This window comes from Cynocephalus volans, chromosome 15 (assembly GCF_027409185.1).
Source record: "Cynocephalus volans isolate mCynVol1 chromosome 15, mCynVol1.pri, whole genome shotgun sequence".
Classification (NCBI taxonomy): Eukaryota; Metazoa; Chordata; class Mammalia; order Dermoptera; family Cynocephalidae; genus Cynocephalus; species Cynocephalus volans.
This window is the reverse complement of record NC_084474.1, coordinates 70805950-70814034: the sequence shown is the minus strand read 5'-3', so window position 1 is coordinate 70814034 and position 8085 is coordinate 70805950.

Genomic DNA, 8085 nt, shown 5'->3' with positions numbered 1-8085 from the left:
GTGCCCAGCCTCAGGCCCAGTGCCAGGAGGGCCGGGGTCCTCGTCCTGCCCCTGAGCCGTGGATACAGCTGTTATTCCTTCTGGTGTTTTCCTGGTCTCTAACTCCTGGATAATGAGGCCTAATTAACACACTAGGGTGGCTATGAGGATTAATTGGCTAATGTTTGGGGCCAAGCACTTTGAAGTGGAGCATAATATGATTAGCTGTTAGGGCAGTCCTGAAGCTCGGTTTAAGCTGTGATTTTTGATTAGCTTTTCTGCCAATCTGACCCTTCTGATTATGTGGGAGGTGGGTAGAAATTTCACCGTAGAAATCAGGGAAAGATGTGGAGGTGGGTCAGGGGTCTCTGGCTTTCGAGAGAGAGAAAGAGCAAGAGAGATTGAAGGAGGAAGAGAGGGGATGTTGGGAAGAGAGGAGAAAAGAAAAGAGGAGAGAAGACAGAGTGTCAGAGAGTGAGAGAGTCCGAGAGCAAGAGATCAAGAGAGCAGACACTTTTGGGGCCTCTGGGGGCCTCGCTCCCAGGTGGTCTGTGAGTTTGGGAAATACTGGCATTGACTGAGATGGGACCAGGGTAGAATAGAATACCAGGGTGGTATTTTTGCCTTTCTCCTGCAGCCAAACTATTGAGCTGGCAGGCAGACACAAAGCTCATGGTGACCTGAAGCCCATCCGCTGTCCTTGTTTAGCCCAGGTTTTGATTCTGTCCACATACGTGAACTGCGTTAACCTCTTCTTCTGAAGCATTCAGTAGCCAAGATGCGGAGAACCCGATTCTTCTCCCAGTTTGATTCATTGACAGTGTGACTCTAAGTGGGGTTTTTCATTAATGTCATCGGTGTCCTTGATTGAGACATGAGAAGGATTAGATAAACCCAGGTGTATCAGTTAGCTTTTGGTGCATGACAAACCACCCCAAATCTTTGTGGCTTGACACAGCAAACATTTATTTAGTTCACCATCCTGTGGGTTGGCGTTTGGGACTGGACTCCTCTGGGTGGTTTTGCTGACCTGGGCTGGGCTTGCTCCTGCATCTGTGGTCAGCTGCTGGGGCACCTGGGGCCGGCTGGTTTATGACAGCCACGTCTGGACGATGGGATGACTGGAGCCTTTCTTCCTGAGCTCGCTCATTCTCCAGCAGGCTTCGCCAAGGCTGATTCACACGGTGGTCAACGGTTCTGAAAAAGTGGAAGATGTAGTCTCTGGAGGCTTTGGCTCAAAGCTGTTATGACCAAGTCCCATACCAGCCCAGATTACAGGGGTGGGGATAGAGACCACGCTTCTTGATGGGAACAGCTGAAGAGTACTGCGGTCACTGTTTTCTCCAATCTGCCTCTTCAAGGTACCCTTCAGTTCCAATAGACAAGAAATAGAAATTAGGACTCATAGGGGAACAGTATTTATTTTTTGGGTTCAGCTCTGAGAATCTGAGGTTAAAAGTCCTGGCTGCTGTTTTGAATTCATTATGTAGCTTTAAAGAAGTTTTTCAATCTTTTTTGTTGATTTTCAGCACTGTACTAGGCTTATTTTGCTCATATGTTAGTAAGAAAACTATTGGGTAGTTAAAAATTTTTATAGAGAGATTTACGTATGCACAAGGCCTGGTGAATAATTGGCACTTGATGAATAATTATTGAAGGCAAAAATGAATACGTGTATTAATACATACTTAGGTCTTTTAAACATTTTTTGCACCACAAATTTTTACTCACCGTAGAATATGAAAACGTGAAAATAGAAATCATTTTTTACCAGAAATAATAATGTGTAAGTGTGAATATTTTGGTGTAGTACCACCAATAATTTTTTTCAATGTATATGTAGGTATGTCTGCTACAAACATGAGATCGTACTGTAACACTGCTTTTATAATCTGCTGTTTCATTTTAAACGAAAACATATTTATTGTCTTATTTTTGATGACTGCACAGTATTCTAGTGCACACATGCCAAAATTAACTGCACTTATCCCCCACTGCTGGGCATTTAAATAGTCTCTGGTTTTGAAAAATTATTTCAGAAAATACCATCTGAACATTTTAGTGCTGAATTCTTTAAACATTCTTAAATATTTCCTTAGAATATATTTCTAGAATTGGTGTCACGATGTCAAAGGGTAGGCATATTTTAAAGACTTTTGATTTATTCTAACAAATCTCAAGAAAAATTCAACCATTTGCTCATGCATTACTTATTGATAAGAATGCCCACATTCTTTGGTCTACCATGCTCAACACAAATTTATAAGTGGCTCTGAATCCCTCTGTGATGACTCTAGATCTCATCAGAGGTTATAAAGCTCTCAAAATAAACACACTGCAGAACTGGAAAGAATCTTGAAGGTCATTAAGTGTAACCCCATAGGCAAAGCCCAAATGCTAGCACCTTCTCGCTGTGTTCACTTAAACGTATTGGGTTAAAGAAACACAACAGACATAGCCTTAAGGTGTATCTGACAAATATCAGCCCCACTTAAAGCTGTCGAGCACAACTGGGTTTCTGCTCTTTCTAGCACAAGGAAAGGAGGGAGATCAGACTTCCAAATGGCCTTGGGTTCTAAAAAGGAGCAAAATGCCTCCTTCTATAGCTCAGTTGCTCACGTCTCACAACACAGCGTGCTAATATAATCTCAAAAACCTCTGCTTGGTGCTGGGGTTTTGAGAAAACTACAAAGGTGGAACTCAAGCATTCTTTTTTCAGAAGGGAAAATGGTGAAAGGTAAATGAAAAACATCTGGAAAAAGCCTAAGAAATAGATCAATTCCACTACAATTTTTTACCATTTTTTACAAGTTTTAGAATCTAGGACAACTAACACTTCTTAATTCCCCTCAGTATTCAGAGTTCTGATCCTTGTCTTTTAGTTGGCATGAAGTCCAAGCTCAGAGAGAAGATTCATAAAAACAAACAAATGTATAACCATCCTTCAAGTCCTGCTTTTTCCCAGACACTACGCCTTCTTCCAAAGAAAAGATAGACTCCAAGCTGATGCTGGTACCAGTTCGCACTCCTATCAGTGTGTGAGATTGCTAATTTCCTGACCAAGTGCAAGCAATAGGTCAACACCTCTTGACTGCTTATTCCCTCCAGTAACCAAAGCATTTTGATTGGGCCAAGTTTGTCAGCTTGATTCCTTCTTCCCTCCAATAAGTTATTTTCTAGAAGATTCTCATTCAGTATATTTTCCTAGTGGGTCAACCTGAATAGTGGCTGGGTAGACATGGCTTTGGCTCAAGCTGAGTATTCTGATGCATACTTTTTGAAAAATACATTTACCAAATTCCCAGTGTTTTGGCCTCATGACTGTTATCCTCCCAAATTCCCAACAGCATTTACCTAGGGGTTCTCTTAGTTCCCTCATGAAATTCATTGGGACATGAAGACTTGTATCACCTAGAGCAGCCACCTGCTTTATTAATAACCTCCCCATTTTTGTTGCACAACTTGTAATGCTTTCTTTTAGAGAAGATATAAGCAAATGATAACCCAGAGTTTCATGTTTCTTGTCACCTGTTGACACTGTCTTCCTCATTTACAGGCTTTACCCCTATTGTTTCTCTCTTTTCCTTTAATGTGATTTAAGAAAAACCCCTTTTGTTGTTCTGAACATTTCTTTCTAAGTATAGTTCATTCTGGCTGTGTCCTCTGGCAGTGTTAATATAACATAACTAACATCAGCAACAACACAATAATGACAATTTCAGGGCTCGTGTCCTTACAGCTTATTAATATGGGGAAGATAAAGTTCTGTCAAAGAACTGTCAAAGTTGGCAGAAAATGTCTTCCAGGATTTCAGGATAGATTTAGGAGATTGGGAAAAGAAACTTGGAAATACTGTGGTTAAAAATTTCCCAAAGAAAAGCCAATTTTACTTATAAAAAGTGGCTAGGAAATACCTTTTTTTTGAGGGAAAATTTAAGGATACATATATTATATCAAAACTCTTCCATTCAAGGCCTCGTTCAACATCCTTTCCTCTGGTGGTGCTCCCTGACCCTTCACTCTGGATGTTTTCTCTAGTCTTACCCCTCAAGGCACTTGGTTGCATTTCTTGTATGATAATAATCCTTCTCTGCTTTGTTTCCTGATTTTTTTTCTTCTGAACTTGTCTTAGAAACTTTGCCATACTGTCAGTTCTTTCAGGCAGGAGTCTTGACTCATTCATCTTTCTATCCCAGACTCTTAATGCAGTGTCTGACACACAGCTGGTGCTCAATCAATGCTTGTTGAATGAAGGAATGGAACCGAGCAAGGACTATTTGCATGGACAACTTACATAGAAGCAAGCTTTCCAAACATAAATAGGTGTTCATAGGAGACAAACACTAGAACAAAAGAAAAGAGAAGAAGGCTCTATAAGGAGCTTAAGTCTTGAAAATCTCAAGTTTGCACCTTATCAATTGTTTTCAGTCAATTTGGTTTGATTCAACCTAACGTCATGTAGTAAGCATTGCTAGTGATCTGACACTGTGTGAGGGATATCAAGAAAAATGAAATCCTGCACCTGCCCTCAAAGAACCCTCAATCTAGCAGACCAGAGAAGTGTGTAGCAAATAATCATAGGACATTATGATAAGCTCTACATGAGATGTTCAGGGATTAGAAGTAGTGCAGAGGAAGGCATGCTTAGGTAGGGATATGGAAGGGTCTAGAAAGTTCCAAAGGCTCATCTCCTTCGGTTTTCTGAGAATTTTCCAGATAGACAAGGGAATATAGGTGGTGCAGTGTGTGCAAAACTTGTTCTAGGCAGAGTTAACAGAGTAAAAGAAGGCACAGCATCATAGAACAACATGGAGTGCTTGGGGAAGTAAAAATATTTATTGGAACATAGAGTACAAGTTGAAGAATATTGAAAGATGAACCTGTAGAAGAAAGAAGAGGTCAAAACATGAAGACCCTTGTGTTAGTTTCATTAAGAAGTTTGGTCAGTAGTTTTCAAATTACGCTTCCTCTAAAGTAACATATTGTGTTATAAAAAATTAATTTGGCCATCTTCTCCAGGATAAAGATTCCCTGAGAGTAGGACCTTCCTCGGTAGCATGTGCTGTCATGTAAATGATCATCCTGTTTAGCAGTCTTGTGCATGCAGAATAATCTTTGACTTTCTTTTTTGTCAGAGGATGACACTTTATTTGACTTTCATAGAGAAAAGTGGTAATTCAGACAAAAAGTCCAATTTGGTGTTAAAATAGAAAGGGCATGGACTCCATGGCTAGGCAGAGTCAGTTTAAATCCTGCTTACATCAAAAATTAGATAACCTATGGCAGGTTATTTATTGAGTCTCAGTTTCCTTATTTGTAAAATATGGGGATAATGATACCCGGGAATAACAGTATCTGTTTTGCAGGCCTCGAAACAAGGATAAAACAGGAAAACACTTATGAACACATTTAGCGCGATGGTGCTGAATTTTAAGATATGTTGGGAAATGTTAGGTTCCTGTATAAATGCTTTGTTCTGTTCTAAGGGTAGCAGTAATTGCCAACCTTCTGGAGCATTTTTAAAAGCACTTGGCTGCTAAGACATTACCATTTTTTGTAAGTAATTTTAAGTCAAATAGGCAATTCTAGGTGTTTTTTTCTGGATTAGTTGTCCTAGAGAGAAAAGTAGAAACCTAAATGATAAGAAGTAGAGTCTGGCAGAGAAAACTTTATTGGCTTCCCCATCCATCTCTTCATTCATCCATCATCCATCCATCCATCCATCCATCCATCCATCCGTTCATTCATCCATCATCCATCCATGCATCCATCTAACCTTCCACCTAGTGTGCGTGCGCGCGCACACACACACACCTTTTTCCTCTTCATTCTTTGCTGAAAGTTTCTTCCTTATGTTAGATGATATTTTGAAAGGCTAAGAAAAAGAAGGTTTTTCAGGAACTAGACAAGGATGCCCACTCTCACCACTCTTATTCAACATAGTGTTGGAAGTACTAGCCAGAGCAATCAGAGAAGAGAAGGAAATAAAGGGCATCCAGATTGGAAAAGATGAAGTCAAACTGTCCCTGTTTGCAGATGACATGATCCTATATATCGAACAGCCTAAAACCTCTACAAAAAAACTGTTGGAATTGATAAATGATTTCAGCACAGTAGCAGGATACAAAATCAACACACAAAAATCAGTAGCATTTCTTTTCTCCAATAGTCAACAGGCAGAACGAGAAATCAAGAAAGCCTGCCCATTTACAATAGCCACCAAAAAAATAAAATACTTAGGAATTGAGTTAACCAAGGATGTGAAAAATCTCTATAATGAGAACTACAAACCACTGCTGAGAGAAATTAGAGAGGATACAAGAAGATGGAAAGATATCCCATGCTCTTGGATTGGAAGAATCAACATAGTGAAAATGTCCATACTACCCAAAGTGATATACAAATTCAACGCAATCCCCATCAAAATTCCAAAGACATTTTTCTCAGAAATGGAAAAAACTATTCAGACATTTATATGGAACAATAAAAGACCACGCATAGCCAAAGCAATGCTGAGCAAAAAAAATAAAGCTGGAGGCATAACACTACCTGACTTTAAGCTATACTACAAAGCTATAATAACCAAAACAGTATGGTACTGGCATAAAAACAGACACACTGACCAATGGAATAGAATAGAGAATCCAGAAATCAACCCACACACTTACTGTCAGCTGATCTTTGACAAAGGCACCAAGCCTATTCAGTGGCGAAGGGACTGCCTCTTCAGCAAATGGTGCTGGGATAACTGGATATCCATATGCAGGAGAATGAAACTAGATCCATACCTCTCACCGTATACTAAAATCAACTCAAAATGGATTAAGGATTTAAATATACACCCTGAAACAATAAAACTTCTTAAAGAAAACATAGGAGAAACACTTCAGGAAATAGGACTGGGCACAGACTTCATGAATACGACCCCAAAAGCACGGGCAACCAAAGGAAAAATAAACAAATGGGATTATATCAAACTAAAAAGCTTCTGCACAGCAAAAGAAACAATTAAAAGAGTTAAAAGACAACCAACAGAGTGGGAGAAAATATTTGCAAAATATATATCTGACAAAGGATTAATATCCAGAATATATAAGGAACTCAAACAACTGTACAAGAAGAAAACAAACAACCCGATTAAAAAATGGGCAAAAGAGCTAAGTAGGCGTTTCTCTAAGGAAGATATACAAATGGCCAACAGACATATGAAAAAATGCTCAACATCACTCAGCATCCGGGAAATGCAAATCAAAACCACACTGAGATACCATCTAACCCCAGTTAGGATGGCTAAAATCCAAAAGACTATGAACGATAAATGCTGGTGAGGCTGCGGAGAAAAAGGAACTCTCATACATTGTTGGTGGGACTGCAAAATGGTGCAGCCTCTATGGAAAATGGTATGGAGGTTCCTCAAACAATTGCAGATAGATCTACCATACGACCCAGCTATCCCACTGTTGGGTATATACCCAGAGGAATGGAAATCATCAAGTCGAAGGTATACCTGTTTCCCAATGTTTATCGCAGCACTCTTTACAATAGCCAAGGGTTGGAACCAGCCCAAATGCCCATCATCGGATGAGTGGATACGGAAAATGTGGTACATCTACACAATGGAATACTACTCAGCTATAAAAACGAATGAAATACTGCCATTTGCAACAACATGGATGGACCTTGAGAGAATTATATTAAGTGAAACAAGTCAGGCACAGAAAGAGAAATACCACATGTTCTCACTTATTGGTGGGAGCTAAAAATTAATATATAAATTCACACACACACACACACACACACACACACAAACCGGTGGGGGGGAAGAAGATATAACAACCACAATTATTTGAAGTTGATACGACAAGCAAACAGAAAGGACATTGTTGGGGGGGAGGGGGGAGGGAGAAGGGAGGGAGGTTTTGGTGATGGGGAGCAATAATCAGCCACAATGTATATCGACAAAATAAAATTAAAAAAAAAAAAAAAAAAAAAAAAAAGAAAAAGAAGGTTTTTGGAAAGAGGAATAGCTGGAGAGCTTTAAAAGCAGCACAGAGCTGATCCTCCACATGGTAAGAGGAAAGGTTTTTGACAATCCATGATGAGGAT